Here is a 17069-nt window from a genome sequence, read left to right on the forward strand (position 1 = left end):
AAAGGGCCTTTTTCTCTGATAGGTTTAGTGACTGAACTAACTTCAGTATCACAGCAGGGACACCACATTTGGTGGATCTGCCAGTGGTTTTCATACTCTGCAACACAAATTACAGAATAAATTAATCTTGAACTTTTTAGTTATAAAATACATGTTATTGAAACATATGTCACAACTGAAAGATGGCAGAAAACAACTACTTGTGTTTGAGTGACGTTTTCTTAACATAGAACATAATAAATGTTGTGACTGTTCAAATTAAGCCGTGTGGGTTCATATGTATTCTATTTCAAACAAGTACTGGTATGTGGTTTGTCTCTAAACCTGAGCTCACTACAGATAAATATCATGGAAAACTTCTAGAGAGTACATTGAGCAGATTTACAAAATTAGGAAATTGCTGCGGTACTTTGTGTGAGACATACATTAAGACAAACACTTAAATAAAAAAAAAAAAGTGCTAAGCAGATTGATATATAGATGAACACAGGTGATGATCAGTGCAAAGTTGCAACAGGTGTAGAGAACACAATACAGGGGTCATGTGTTTGAATTAGAGCAAGTGGTGGGAACAGTCTTATGGTTATTGTTCATGAGTCCAACAGCAGAGGGGAAGAAACTGTTCTTATGGCGAGAGGTTTTGGTCCAAATGGACCGAAGCTTGCTGCCTGAGGGAAGCAGGTCAAACAGACCTTGTCCGGTCAGTTGTGCGCCCCAGTGTCCTGGAGGTGTAGAGGTCCTGCAGAGATGGGAGTCTGCAGCAAATCACCTTGTCAGCAGAGTGCACAACATGCTGCAGTTTCTGTTTTTCCCTGGTGGTGGCTCCAGCATACCACACCACAATGGAGGAGGTGAGGATGGACTCGATGATTGCAGTGTAGAATTGCGTCATCGTCCATGTTGGCAGGTTGAATTTCTTTAGCTGACTCAGGAAGTACACCAGGTTGTTATGCCTGCACCATGACACCAGACATTCAGCCTCCATCCTGTAAGCAGACTCACCCCGTCCGAGATGAGTCCAATAACGGTCATCTGCAAACTTAATTACCTTGACAGAGTGGTGGTTGGAGGTACAGCAGTTGGTGTATAGGGAGAAGAGCAGAGGAAAAAGAACACCACCCTGAGGGGAGCCAGTGCTGATTGTCTGTGAGTCAGAGACATTCTTCCCTAGTCTCATATGTTGCTTCCTGTCTGTCAGGAAGTCAATGTCCCAACGGCAGACGGGACTGACTTGCATGGTATGACCTGCTTGTCCAGGTCAATAAAAAAAATGTGGATGGTGCTCTTCTTTGTCCCAACAGCAAGCAGATAGAATTGCGTAGTGGAGTTGAGGGCATCAACATGTTTGTGAATGCTTGTTCTGCCTCATTTTAAAAATGAAGAAAAAAGGAAAATATGTTGAATTACCGAATCAGAATTTCCGTTGTTGCAAAGTTCAAATCAAAACCTCATTTATAACAGCCAATATAATAGTCAGTTTCAGACGTACTATTAAAGCAAGAATAGTGCATAATTACAAAGTAATATATTGTTAATCAACTCTATAATACACCTCATACTGTGTAATGGACTGTATTATGAGCTTGGTATCATGTCTTAAAATTATGTAATTTTATTCATAAGTTGTTATTTATGGGGGGTTCTTTTGTAAAAGATGCTGTACACACTAGTTGATTTGTTAAATACTACCTGTAAAAACTCAAATTATTACCATCTGAAATTAAGACCAACCTTTTTTTTCAACAGAGAAAGAGTCCACTGAAAGCGGCCTGACTCAAACCTGATTTTATTAATGGTTCAGCACAGACACACAGTTTCTCATCCAGGATTAAAGGAGCCAGACTTTGCTCAGACAGGTAGGATTTAATTTTACACTGAGCATGGGTCAGTACTAGTGATACAGTTTAAGTGACGCACAGAAATCAGCAAATAATTTATTATAGATGCATTAAAGCTTGTTGGGGTATTTACTGTGAATCTGTGGCTGCGATGAATCATTTTACTGGTAACTTGATCAACTAGCAACTTAAGTCATGACAGAAGATAGTATTTCAGTCCTGGCATTGTTTAAATATTAATTACTTTACTACTATATACGATAACCGTTACATAGTAACAGTAAAACATTTAAAAACATCTACAATTGCCATGGGAATGAAGCACTGTTAGCCAAGATCTGTTTTACAAGGACCAGAAGACCACAGTTGTGATAATTGTGTCAATCACAGCTAACAGTAAGAAAGCAGAAACACAGTGAAATCGTGGAGTACCAGGGGCTGAAGGACCAACTGGAGGAGATTACGAAGGTAAAGTCCAAAGTGGTCTCAATGGTAATAGGAGCATGAGGAGCTGCCACCCCAAACTGGGAAGAGTGGCTTCAGCAGATTCCAGGCACAGCATCAGAGGTTTCTGTACAGAAGAGTGCAGTCCTAGGAACAGCAATGGAAACACTGCATAGAACCATATACATATGCAATATACATGAAGTATTAAAGTTGTTATTTCTATTTTACTGTAAAACACACTGAAGGAACTGACTTCTTGAAAATACAGCATGATTTGTTAAATATTACCTGTAAAAATTCTAATTATTAGCATTTGTTCAAGAAGTGGAGCTGATAATCTGATTAGAGACAAGAAAAACTATCCAAAATCAAGACAAAAAGGCCGAAACCTGAGCTTTTGACTTATAGGGATTATTTGTATACATGTTGAATTTATTATTTAAATCTTGGGCATCCACCACTGTAACAGTATACAAATGATAGAAAATAAATACAAGTAAAATTGGTTCCTTTTAAGCTTGATTATTTACACTATAACTACTGATCCAATATTTTTTACATACTCATTTAAAATGTAAAAAAAAGAAGAAAAAAGCTACTGAAAACTTGCAACATAAGATAATGAAATAACTGCAGATATTTGCACCTCACTTATCTTGTACTGTGAACTTGACAAGAAGTAGCAGAGAACAATTCAAAATGTTGCTGAGATGAAGAGCTAATGGTGTCCTCTGGTGGACATGTCCTAAACTGCTAAGCAACTTCAAGAAGTCCCCCAAAATTATCTAGTTTCATCTTGAAGGTGACGCAGGAACAAGTACAGTACTTATTTTTCATTAAAGAATATATGATAGTCCATCCGTCCATCTTGTTCTGCTTATCCGAGGCCAGGTCCCCGGGGGACAGCAGCCTAAGCAGACAAGCCCAGACCTCCCTCTCCCCAGCCACCTCCTCCAGCTTGTCCGGGGAAACACCAAGGTGTTCTCAGGCAACCCAAGAGATATAATCTCTCCAGTTTGTCCTGGCATGTCCCCGGGGCCTCCTCCCGGTGGGAGATGCCCAGAACACATCACCCAGGAGGCGCCCAGGTGGCATCCTTGTCAGATGCCCAAACCACCTCAACTGGATCCACTATGTATGATAGTGTTTCATTTCATTTTGTTGAATTCCATTTATCCTTTCTGGGTGCGGCTAAAAAAGATTAAAGCCTTCCACAAGTTTTGACTGTTGAGCCACACTCAGCAGTGACATTAAAGAAACAGGAATAACCAAGTCTGCAGTAAGTGACAAGTTCAACCACTACAGTGAAGCAACAATAATAAATTAAGGTTAACTCTTCAAAGCCAGAATACAATTCAATCAGACAACTCAAACACTGGTTGCATATGGATATGCATACAAGCATACAAGAAGGCAAGAGACAAAGAGGAAGAAAGTCAGTTTTAGTGTCAAAGCTGTACAAAGTGTGAAACCAGTTCCTTCTTACAAGAAAAGAAAAAAAAGGTGTTTGTCACCCTCACCCATCAGTCTGCAGAGAAAGAGTGTTTAGTTTGACTAATGCATTTCTTTTTGTCTTTTGGTTGAAAGTTTTACTGTCAGCTTTACACAAAAACCAGGATCTGTACTGTAAAAGGAAACGTTCATGGAAATGGAAAATACAATTCAATCTGAGAGCTCAAACACTCGTTAAGGATATTTTAAATAACGTGTTTCCCATATCACATTGTTTAATATTTTGAAAAAGAAAAGATAAAAATGGCAATAGAATTATGTCTACATCACTCCAGCTGTGTGTTTACATTTTAAACTGTTATACTCAAACATGCTCAGCAGTTTAACACCTCCACAACTTCCTGTTGAACAACTTCAATATATTTAATAAACGGAAGATTTAACACATTCAAATCACAACTGCATGCATCAAGTAAATAAAACAAAAGAATCATTATATAGGAAATCAATTGATGCAAATTAAAATATCACTCATGCTAACAAAGCATAAAATGAATGCAAAAGATTTAAAGAAAGAGGAAGCAAGTTTACTTTTAGTTTCAAAGATGCACGACATGTGAAACCAAAGAACATGAGTAGCAGACAGCAGCCACCCCCCCTTCCCCCCTCCTCACCCTTCGCTCAGACAAAGAGTGCTGTTTAGTTTGACCGATGACTTACTTTGTCTTCATGGTTCAAGCTTTTACTGTCAGCTTTATGCTCAAAGTCTGGACTAAAACAATGGAGTTGAGAGATGCTGGTCGTCTGCTTGTGGGTCTCATCTTTTACATTTCAGGTATCTGAAATTATTTATGAGTTCTTATGTAAAAATCATTACTTAATATTAACTTAAGTCAAAAGTTTAAAAAAAGTTGAGAAATTTTTTAACAGATGAGAAATTTTAGATTAGATTAGTTCCTAATTTAAAGTACTGAAAATTATTAAGTGATTACTAACAAAGACATATTAATAAGATAAAAACATTTATTAACTCCCTTTTGTTAAAGGTGTTAATGGAAGAGAAACCAGGACCTGTGCTTTCAAAGGTTCATCAGTGGATCTGCACTGCTCACATCAACATCTGACTTCAAGCAGCAAATGGTTCACTGTACACTTAAATGGATCAATGAGTGAGCTCTCTGTGGATGGACAACGTGTAACGTACAACATGTCTGAAGAGAAAAACCCAACTTTAACCATCAATGATCTAAGAGAGAGTGATGCAAACGCTTACTGCTGTATGAATACTACAGACAGACCACAACTCTGTTGGCTCAACAGAATTACTCTTCAAGTTGTTGCAGGTACAGTGACTTTTACTCATTAATAACTTTCCAAATGACATCATTGTATAAGTTGTTCTCCATCATCCTCTCAGAGCTGCAGGTAAAGGTGATTCCTGCCACAGAGGGACAGACAGTAACACTGATGTGCAGCAGCAGCTGTCCTCTGACTGAAAAGCCTGCAGCCTACATCTGGTACAAGAACAGAGAGTTTCTCTATGAGGACTGGTCTCCCTGGTACCAAGAGCTGCTCAGCAGTGAGGAAGCAGCCACATACTCCTGTGCTGTCAAAGGCTACGAGCATCTCAGAGCCCCTGAAGTTTCTGTGGGTGAGTCATGACTGTTGTTGCTACAGACTCTCCAGCTAAACCCTGTGAAAATGACCTCAGTACAAATATTTAACATCATGTCTTTTTGTTCAGATTCCATCACACAGACATGCTTCAGTCTCTCTTATGCTTATGGAAACATTTGTTCTTATAAACAGACATTAGTGGATAAGCCGTGCTCCATCACCTACCCCAGAGGTGAAGTTTATATCATATTTGTTGCAACAATACATGTATATGTCTTAAATAAGATGTATGATTATATCAAATATAGTGACAAGCAGTGTGTTTATCCTTTTTCAACAGAGGTTCATGTTCAAAGAGCTTCTTCCATCTCAGAGTTTGTCACACTGACCTGTAACACCAGCTGTAACCTGACTGATGATCAAACTGTTTTCATGTGGTATCACAACAAACAAAACCATCATGAGAATCAAGATTATTCAACTCAAAAATCTTCAACAGGCACATTCTCTTGTGCAGTTAAAGCTCACAAACATCTCCAATCTAAGGAAGTTTGTAAGTGTTAAACATATTTTATTTTATATATAATAATGAACTCAAGCGCTGAAACACAGACCAATCAAACAACTTTAAATCTTCCATCTATATTTCAGGTGTTCAGGATAAAAACTGCTGGAGAGTGAATTATGTCAGCAGGAGAATCTGTGCTCTGGAAGGATCTTCAGTGAACATCACAAGTGAATACTCACATCCTGACAACATGAAGCCAGAGTTTAAATGTTGGAGTAAACCCTTCTTTGTTCTTTAATAATGTTAAAATATTCCCTTACAATGAAAAAGTTTGCTTTTAATTAAAATCATGTGCATTTTATGAAACATAACTTTAGTTAAAATATCAAAAGTAAAAGTTGGCTTCTATTGTAGATAATCATAATAGTTTTAATATTATATACAGTCGGGTCCAAAGGTGTTCAGACAAACTGCCCTTCACCACAGTTTCAACAGGTGGCATACCTGCTGCTTCAGAGCTATTTCTATTTATTGAATTACTGTTTTGATACTACAGGTTCTGTTTATAAAAGAAAATAATACTCATCAATAATACTCATATTATTTCATCAATATTTTTGCTCTCGATTGCTGTTAAATATAAAAAAAAACACCTCTGCTCTCTCTTTACCACAACAGACTGGCGCAGGGTCTGCATCACTGCAGCCACAGCACCAATCTGTCTGTTGATCTCCTGCTCTCTTCTCCTGTCACTCGTTAACAATACCCTCAGAGCCAGGTGGCGGCTAGGAGCCTCCTACAAAATTAAAAAGGTGATAACACATCCAGAGTTTGAGTCCTGTGAGTAAAAAACAAAGCTGACTGAGACAAAAACAGCTGAAAACTTGTGATTATTAGATTAAATACAGCAACTTTTTCTCTATATGTTTTACTTTATAAAGCGAATTATTGTTTATTACGATCAAAGCCAGCAGCTGTCTCTAACAGTCTCAATTTGCAATGTTTGTGTGGGGATTTCTCCAAAACATGTGTTATTCACCATCATTGACAGTCTGGTTTAATAAGTATTTTTGTTTAGAATTGTGCTTGTCTGCATCCTTGTTTCACAAAACAGCATTATCAATTTGTGGCGATAGTCAATTTGGCCAGCAGATGTCACTGTGGAGATGGGTCTCAGATTGAAATAAAATTAGAAGCAGAGCACAGCTTGAGTAAACTAACTGAAACACAGACACTGACTAGCTGACAGGAAATACACAACTGGGCAAAACAATGCACAGGTCAAATAAGTCAGCCCAATGACAATGGAAGCAAAACTGAACACTACACACAGGACAAAAAACTATCAAAATAAATCAGGAGACTAACACTGACTGAAACACAAACTAGACAGGGCAAATTAAACACAAAGTTAAAACTGACTAAACATGGGAAACATAGGAAACATAAAAGAAACACAGACGAGGCAAAGAGAACATAGGAGGGCAGGAAAAACTTGAGAATATCTAACAAAGAAATCTTGAATACAACACAAGATTGACGACTGAACATAAGCAAATGTAATGTTTAAATTAAAACTAGAACGAAGTCAGACAGAAAATTTACTGAGTCCAAAACAGAAAACACTGAGTATAAAACCAAAGATCATGACATAAAGACCCAAAGCACAATGCAAGTTTCAGTTACTGAAGACAAAAGTCAAGGCGGAGACCCACAAAAAAAGAAGCAACTGGACAGGCAGGATGCAACGGTAGGATAAACCTTAAAGTAAATATTAACTCAGGCTGTCATACATTGTACATGGAGTGGAGTTTAAAAAACCAACTATTCCCTCGTAAATGTCATAAAAGTACAGAACTTAAGTCAATGTTAGATTTTATCAGTGCATGGGGGATTAAAGAGTCTGCTTTTTGGCTTAACTCACTCAGATTCAGTCTCTAGCACATGTTGCAATTGTGTAATGTTTCATCTTAACATATAACATCTGTCATTATTAATGTTCCTGTTTCAGAGCTGAGAGTGAAGATGAGTCCTTCTGCAGTGGTGACAGAGGGTCAGAGAGTCACACTGACCTGCAGCACCAGCTGTCCTCTGACTGACAACACAAACTACATTTGGTACTTGAACAGTCGACCTCTGACCCCGAGAGAGAACCAGATCAAGCATCTGATCCTAGACCCAGTCAGCAGGGAGGATGCAGGAAGCTACTCCTGTGCTGTGAAAACCAACAAAGATATCAGCTCTGCTCCAAAGACTCTCACTGTCCAAAGTATCACAGGAAGGACACGAGGAGTTTCTGTAATAGTTCTGGTTTCAATAGTTCTCTTTTTCTTCTTTTTGATTAGGTAAGCAACAGTGTGTTTGATTCAAAGTGACAACATTTTATCTCTGGCATGAACTCACTTATTTTTTCTGTTTATTACTTTCAATAACCAGAAAAAAGAGGACTACGAGTCAGTCTTCCACAAACGAAACATCAAACAACATAGTGGAGGTAAAGATTACTGTGGAGTTGGAAAACACATTTTCATACTGAATGATCTTTCTTACAGAGTCAAAGGAGTCAAATCTTTAAGTGAATTATGATGTATCGCTTTTTGTTCTTAGCTAAATCCTGATCCTGCGTGTGAAGACGTCTTAGCTCAGCCACAGGTGGAAGATGAAGTCCTCTACAGCAAAGTTCACTTCTTCAAAAACCACACAGATCCTCTTTTTTCCACCATAGAGACACTTCAGCCAAGAGAAGAGCAGCATGCTGATTATGCTGCTGTGAAGTTTAGACATGAAACGAGCTCTGATGGAGAATCTGTTGTCATTTCAACAGAAACAGATGACACTTAAAGACCTGCAGACGTACACTGCGGCGAACAAGCCTTTTAACAAACCTCTGCACCTCTCATTTAAATTTTTGTGCGTTGTACTTGAATCTATATTTCACATTATTTATACATTTTTTTTCTGTATTCAACACAACTAGATTAGCCAGTTTGATTGGCTTCGTATGTTACTCGTGTTAATGTAATAATTCATGGTCATGTAAAAAAAAAAAAACAATCATAGTAAAAGTTAATCTGCCTTTTGTCTCCCTCTTCTGACATTGAGAGCAATTACACACAATGAGAGGGTGTAAAAACAATATAGCTCCAAGAAAGAAGGGATACAACAGCTGTAATGTTTGCTGTGGGGATGCCCCTCGTGTGTATAGATGTGCTGTTATAGCAGAGGACACTGACATGTTTGCGAATCTCCCTGCATTATAGCCCGTGATATTGTCACAATGCAAAATTGCAGAATTCATTCAGAGCTATATATTAAACACATTTGTATAGTTTTACATTTGTTGATTTTAGATAGTCTAGTTTTGATGTGAAGCATTTTTACGATTTTAGATGTTTGAGTTCGTTCCTAGACAATTTTATAATATTATTCCAGACGGCATACTCCATCCGTCCATTTTAGTTTTGAGGAGGGGCTGGAGTCTATCCAAGCTGTTAGACAGCGTATTACCACCTAGCACTGCTTTTTGCCACTGGTACTGTACTGTACTGGCAAGTATGTACTCGCGTTCTCAGCGAGACCAGACTTGCCACTGAACACTGAAATAAACCAAACATTAACATTTAGAAGTGATCTAAGTTACTTATATATCATGTTTAACCTCAGTAGCGAAATCTCTATTAATAAAAATAGTGTGCATGTATGTCTTAATAAAAACAAGCAGGTGAGATGTTAGAACGCCTTTATTTTTATTTTAGTACAATAGACAGCTGCTGGGGTTTGTTTAACCTGACTAGCGAAAAGACTGCGTAGGGGTTGAAAATTATGTGCCAGGAGTCCGCTGTTCTCGCCGGCTCTAGTGATCCTCGACCTCACTGTCTGCTATGGAGCTGGCGGGTCACAGACGTCTCTGAAAACGTCAGAGCACGTTTGGAAATATATGATATCTTGATAAATCGAGCAGATATTTGAAGCTTACACAGCTACATTCTTGCTTGAAAATAACTTAAAAGTTTATTTTGTGACCCAGCAAGAGAAATATTTAAAAGTTTTCAGCCCTGCTCGTCTGCCATTGCCGCGTTTGAGTTTTGGATGAAATGCATTCTGGGATATTTAGCTGTACCAAGTCCACACAAGTCACCACCGATGCATGCTCGATAAAACAGGCGGAGCGAGAAAACATCCGGGACTTTTTCGCGTTCTCGGCTTGATGCATACTTTGAATTGGAACAGTACTTGGTCTCCGACTGATGACGTATCACGAGTACACGAGAACGCAAGGATGCACAAGTACGCATATTGAGACAGGACTCAGTAGCCAGAAGAGAGCAAAATAAAAACCGATTTTGCTAAAAAAATAAAATAAAAAAAACCTGCAGAACTCCTCAGATCCTTGTGTTTTGAAGCCGATAAATTCAAAAATTCAGATCCAATTAAATTCAAATCACTCATAATGATTCTCTGGAACACTGGAACACATAGAAAGCAAGCAAACAAAAAAGTGAGGCAACCGCGCGGTGCAGAGCCTTAAAGCACGAACAGAAAATACAGACAAAGACTGACAGGAACAAAGCAGCAGAAGCAGAAGAGAGAGAGAGAGAGAGAGACCCAATGCAGATTGGATGTACCTTATATAGGGACAGTGATCCTCCCCTTCCGTCGTTGGATATCCTTTTGTAAGAAAGAGGACTCCCTTACTACATTCATTTATATTATATTATCTGTATAGCACTTTAGAGCACACCTTTCACTTTATTAAAAGCACCTTATCAAGCACTTTATTTAGCATTGCACTTTAAGCATGGATTTGCACACAAGAAGTTTAAATTTAAATATTTATTGACTATTTATTGGGAATTTTAAAATCAGTTGGTAGCCTTATTTCAGATCCTGCTCATCTGCTCCTCATCAAGGAATGTGGTGGTTGTCTGTCAGGAGAGAAGAATGGTGATTGAGATTGTGATTAAGCAGTAAGGAAAACTAATGCAAGTGTGTGTGAAATCTAGGAATAAAAGTGGTGCAAATAAGTGTTTGTAAGATAATGATTACTCATCACGTGGGTGACCGTGGCTCAGGGGGTTGGGAAGCACATCTGTAACCGGAAGGTCGCCGGTTCGATCCCCGTACTCTCTGTCCTGGTCGTTGTGTCCTTGGGCAAGTCGCTTTACCCAAGGACACAAGTCTTTTACCCTACCGCCTACTGGTGTTGGCCAGAGGGGCCGATGGCGCCATATGGCAGCCTCGCTTCTGTCAATCTGCCCCAGGGCAGCTGTGGCTACAACCGTAGCTTGCCTCCACCAGTGTGTGAACGCGAGAGAGAATGAATAGTGGCATTGTAAAGCGCTTTGGGTGCCTTGAAAAGCGCTATATAAATCCAAAACATTATTATTATTGTCACCTTTCTTGCCTGTGTCCTCTTCAAGGTGTTTGGACAAATGTTTCCCCGGGGGTTCAGACACCATTTAAAGGTTCCGGGAGAGACCATTGTTAAAGAGAGTGTGATGAATCTTTTTGTGCTTGGGGTTTCTGGGTTTTTATAATATTGGGTTTGGTGTAAAATTAAAGTGTGGAATATTTATTAATATGAAAATGTGAAATGTACTTATGTATTTATTTATTCTAATTTATATATTGTAAACTGTGGTGGAAGGTTGGGATTTAAGAATTTACCTGAGAGTGGAAGAATGGGTTAGTCCAGGGGTAGGCAATCTCAGGCCATGAGGGCCGGTGCCCCCGAAAGGTTTTAGATCTCACCTTGGGTCAACACACCTGAATCACATGATTAGTTTGTCACCAGGCCTCAGGACATGTTGAGGAGCTAATTTAGCCATTTAAATCAGCTGTGTTGGTTTGAGGACACATCTAAAACCTGCAGGGTAGTGATGGCCAAATGAAGCTTTCCGAAGCACTGAAGCTTGTATCGAAAAATGGTTCATTACTCGAAGCTTTTCAACACAGTCCTCTCCGGTGACATCTGGTGGCGAATATTTTGAAGAGCAGCTTGAATCTGCAAAATAAAACGGACTGCTCAATCATCACTGCTCACTCAAGAGTGGAGTTCTCTCTGATATTGGGCCACCGTTCCGTTGCTTTGAACATGTAATTGGTTTTGTTGTCTCGATTGGGGGGCTGAAAAAATGTAATGCGTATTTGCGTAATACATTTTGATCAATAAACTATCCTTATTTAAACATGCACTATGGTGTGGCCTTTCTTTGCTCATAACTCCTTGATGTTGGTAAATACAATAAGTGAGCAATATATACATTATACATATGATAACGCACAGCACATTATGGAGTATGCCCCTGCTGTGGAGTCCTTCCACCATCTACTTGTCATTCAATCACTGGACAGCTGGACAGGTTCATACAAAATATTAGATGAGGCCAATTGTCCTATACATATTTTTGACCTAGGGGTAGGATTGATTGTGAACTGGAAAGGGAAAATGCTTAGGGGGCTGAGTACGGCTGCATCGTTACTGATTTGTAGAATCATTTTGATTCGATACAGGATCCGATTCAATATGATTGGAATCTGGAAAGTTTTGCCCCAGTCAGAAATATTACAATTCTGGTCATGTATCAGTATATATCCATAATTTTGTATCTATTAAAAGAAAGCTGACACATGTGAGACTTCATTAGAGATGTAAACAGAGAGTTATGAAACCTGCAGCTGCAGAAGCCAACGGAAAAAAAAGAGGCAAACACAGCGCGGACCCGACGACACACCAAAATCTGATTCTGACGCGTCGGGTCCGCGCTCTGTGTTCACGTTTGTATGCAGAATCCGTAAACCTGCTCCCAGTTACTGTTTTAGCTGTATGGTGTTTGACGACATGTTGTGAGGTTTAAGCTGAGATGCTGGCGTTTCAGGCATAATAACGTTAATTCACAAATCGACACAGGATTGTAATGAATCAATATCACTTTATTCAATTTAGCATGGATTGTAATCAGAAAGGCGATAATCAAAGCCCACCCCTAATCAAGAACTTGCAAAGTAAAAACATGATCTATGTCAGGTAGCCCTTTTGTTAGTTACATTTAAAAAGAGGATTAGTGTTACTGTGCGCTGGCTGAGTCTGTTCCTTTTCTTAGAAATAGTTTCTCCTGCCCTGGAGAAAATCCACTTGCATGGAACAGAAGAGGCTGTGGAGTGCAGGAACTACACTGCAAGTTGGTAGATATGCAGGTATCCCTGGGTCCTGCAGACTATCACCTAAAAACAATAAACAAAATGATTGTCTAAACTGTAGCAATGTAATGTACGTATAGTGTCAAATACATTGTTGTAGTCTTCATCAGCTTTAATTCACATAGAAGTGTTCCTAAAGTCATATGCTGTAATGGCATTTCCATTATGAAAACATGATTTTGGACATGTCAGGTTTTTCACTTCGGCAGATAAAATGAATTGAGCAAAATCAACTCAAAATCCCGCGAATGATTCACCTGCCTGTAAACCACTGAAACACTTGTGTTCGGAATGAAGCTTCGGACGTCACCGATCACGTGACTCTGGCCAAACGACACAGTGCTTCTGCAGTGTGTTGTTTTTTGGGTACACACCGGAGCGCCAGCTTCAAGCGGGCCATCATTAGTCTAATGGGTAGATGTAATCAATAAACCGTTCTTATGTAAACATGCATTATGGTGTGGTATTTCTTTGCCTGTCACTTCTTTATGTTGGTAAATAAAATACATGCAAAATACATATAATAACATACAACACAGTATGGCGCATGCCTCTGCTGTGAGGTCCTGCCTCCAGGTACTTAGCAATTAACCACTGGACACCTGGACAAATCTGTTCATAGATCATATGATATTTGCTACATCTCTGATATATTTTGAAACTGGGGAAAGAACTGATTGTGAACTGGGTGGGGGGAATCCTTGCGAACATGTGAAATACAAAAATTCAGATTCAAATTCAAATTCAAATTTTATTTGTCACATACAAATAATCATATAACATGATGTATTTAAGGTTATCCTGTGTGGCTTCTATTCAAGAAAAGAATTTGTTCCACTGTGCGAGGACTGAGTCTGTTCCTTTTCTTGGATATGATTTCCCCTGCCTTAGAGAAGATCCTCTCACATGGAACGGATGATGCTGGGGTGCACATAAACTGCAAAGCAAGTTTATGAAGATGGGGGTATACATTCTTCCTGGTTGCCCAGAAGTGGAGCGGATCCTCTGTCCGGGGAATCAAAGGATCTGCCATGTACCTGTGTACTTCCACTGTGGCATCTGCTGTGGCATTCCTCACCTGCCTCTCCACCATATGGCTGTCCAGCAAATCCCACAGCCCACCACCTGAAAGACTAACGGAATTAAATAGCTGCACATTCTGTAGACTGACATTTCCAGATGTATTTTAAAATGACATCACATGTGAATATTCAACTGTAAGTGTTACTAAAGATATCTAATGAAATTTATATTTCGACAAGCAGATTGTCGTTTTGTTAAGAAACGTCTAATAGTCACATATTTCCAATAACGGAATTGAAACTTTGGGATATTAAAGCATATTCTTACTATTGAGACATTTTTAGAATATGCTGGAACCCTGTCATTGTGTTATGGACTTCAGGTCAACAAAAACCATACCTGACTGAGTTGCAGAACTGGTTGCTGGCTCTGGCTGTGACGAGGTAGATGGGATAGGAGGGACGGGCATGATCTGGTCTTTTTCATTTTCAATGATGGTGGCACATTCTGCAGTCAGACGTCTCACTGCAGCTTGAGCATTGGTCTGACTGCAAAACCCCACAGCCTTGAATCTTGGATCAAGCAGGGTAGCAATGGTCATGACACTCATTGTTTCCAAGTGAGACGAACATTCACCCAGCATTCTTGTGAGGTTCATGCACAGCTGGCGGGCTTTGTCATCCAGAACTTGAGGTTGTTTTTTAGCAATTACATACCGCAGCATGCAGACAAGTGGAATGACTTTGGACCCAGATACTCTCTGCTCTCCAGAAAGTTCAGTAGTGGCTGTGTAAAAAGGAGAAAGCACCTCCAGGCACTCTTTAACTGAGTGGTACTCCTCAGCAGTGACAGGTGTGAGATCTGTTCTCATTGAGACAAGGGCAGCACTAACTGGCTCTCTCTCCTCATACAGACGCTGCAGCATGGTGTATGTGCTGTTCCACCTGGTATCAACCTCCTGAAGGAGCTTTAGATGTGATCTGCCCATCTGCTGCTGCATTTGGCAGAGCTTCTCCTTTGCTGTTGTGCTAGATCGGAAATAGCTTACCAATTTACGTGCCTTACCTCTGATCTCCTCAAGCCCAGGCTATATATATATATATATATATATATATATATATATATATATATATATATATATATATATATATATATGTGTGTGTGTGTGTGTGTGTGTGTGTGTATGTGTGTGTGTGTGTGTGTGTGTGTAAAGACAAGGTTTGTGAACTTTTCAGTCAAAATAAACAAATGCAAAACAGAGGCAAACAAGAACACAAAGCTGGCAAACCTACCCGATTGACCGAAATCAACTCAAAATATTCCCACACGCCAGAACGTCCTCTCTTCCTTGCTGGTTCCATATCTGTCAGTGGAATGGTCACCTCTTCGCTCTCTGTCACCATCAACACACTCCACGAATCCTGTGGATGATTCACTTCCTTATATCCGTTTGAATCAGGTACCGAAGCAGTTACGTGCGTAATGAAGCTTCGGACGTCACTGGTCACGTGACTTTTGCCAAACGAAGCAAGCCTCAACACAGTGCTTCTGAACCAGTGTGTTGTTTTTTTCGACACACGCTCCGGAGCGCCAGCTTCAAGCGGGCCATCACTACTGCAGGGACACCGGCCCTCGTGGACTAACTCTACGTCCACACGTACATGGGTATTTTTGAAAACTGAGATTTTCCGTTTTCATTTTAAAAAATAATCCCGTCCACACGTAAACGCAGAAATGAAGGAAAACGCTGCTAGGAACATGCCAAAGCAACAGGTGGCGATATATTCCTAACCGTGTAGAAATGTTGGGCAATCAGAAGTCTAGAAGCCTCGGTGGGAAATAGTAAACAAAGATGGGGCATAGAAGCAGAACCGAGTTGTATGTGTGGAGGGACAGTAACTGTTTATGCATATGTAAGCATTTAAACACTGCAGAGAGTATAAGTAACAGTACTGTAGAAATTAATTTGATCAAAACAATAACGTGGCGCACAGTGTGACGTCAAAAAAAGCGCACACCTTTGACGCTGCGTTTTCTCAGTTTTTCTCGTCCACACGTAAATGCAAAAACTGAGTTTTCGAAAATATCCACCCTGGCAGGCGTTTTTAGAATCTACGTTTTCAGTGACCGAAAACGCCGTTTACGTGTGGACGAAAGGTGCAAACGCATAGAAAAATCTGCATTTTCCAAAATACCCGGGTACGTGTGGACGTAGCCTGAGATTGCCCACCCCTGGGTTAGTCTGACAGCTGAACATATTTAAGGCTGCCAGTTGTCATTGGAGAGGGGGGATTTGTGCTGTGAAGAAGCTCGATGAGTTAAGGAGAGCTGTATAGCAAATAAATACTTTTTGTTCCACTACACTTGCCTTGGTCCATCTCACTGTGTTTCCAGCCGCTAAGGGCCACCCTGTTACACCTTTCATCCTTTGTTTTTTCTTTTCATCTTCCACTTATGATATACACGACCCTACACCATAACTTCTTGCAAACCAGTCTCTCATCCATCATTGCACTGGGTCACTTTGACAGTTCCATGGCCAAAGTGAGTCTGAAAGTCTGCAGAAAAGCAGTTAATCAGTTAATCCATTCAAGAATTTTGTTGGGCGCGCATGCCAGACATAAACTGCTATCCATGCTGAGTGAGGGTTTACTTGTTCGCTTCTGGTGTTTGAGGCAAGAACCAGAATTCCAGGTACATGCCCTGCAAAGGCCAGGTATATTTGCTTATAAGGATATTGAAAGGACTGTACACTTCGGCTTTACCGTCATTTAAAGAGCTGTATGCATTTGTGTCACGGCCCCAGAAAGGGCTGCAGGCCTTTGCTTTACAGCTATCCAAACAGCTACATGCTTCTGTTGTACAGCTGGTTAAAGGGCTGCATACAGCGTGAAGCAGTCCAGTTAAGCACAGCTGCATGTTTCTGCTGCACAGTCAAAGGCAGCTGCATAATGAGAAGGGTCCTATGTGTTACACACTGGAGG

The 17069-nt window shown here is 39.9% G+C and overlaps 1 protein-coding gene and 1 long non-coding RNA gene across 2 annotated transcripts in view; both read left to right on the forward strand.

Annotated features, from left to right (window-relative positions):
- Positions 1–17069, forward strand: part of LOC113018274 (B-cell receptor CD22-like) — a 93484-nt gene that overhangs the window by 19135 nt on the left and 57280 nt on the right. The gene's annotated exons all lie outside the window — the stretch shown is intronic.
- LOC145429531 (uncharacterized) lies at positions 8085–8938 on the forward strand. The gene is made up of 3 exons (XR_013909775.1): positions 8085–8207; positions 8299–8356; positions 8470–8938. It is a non-coding gene; the product is annotated as an uncharacterized LOC145429531 (long non-coding RNA).

The sequence above is a fragment of the Astatotilapia calliptera genome, chromosome 6 (assembly GCF_964374335.1).
Source record: "Astatotilapia calliptera chromosome 6, fAstCal68.1, whole genome shotgun sequence".
NCBI lineage: Eukaryota > Metazoa > Chordata > Actinopteri > Cichliformes > Cichlidae > Astatotilapia > Astatotilapia calliptera.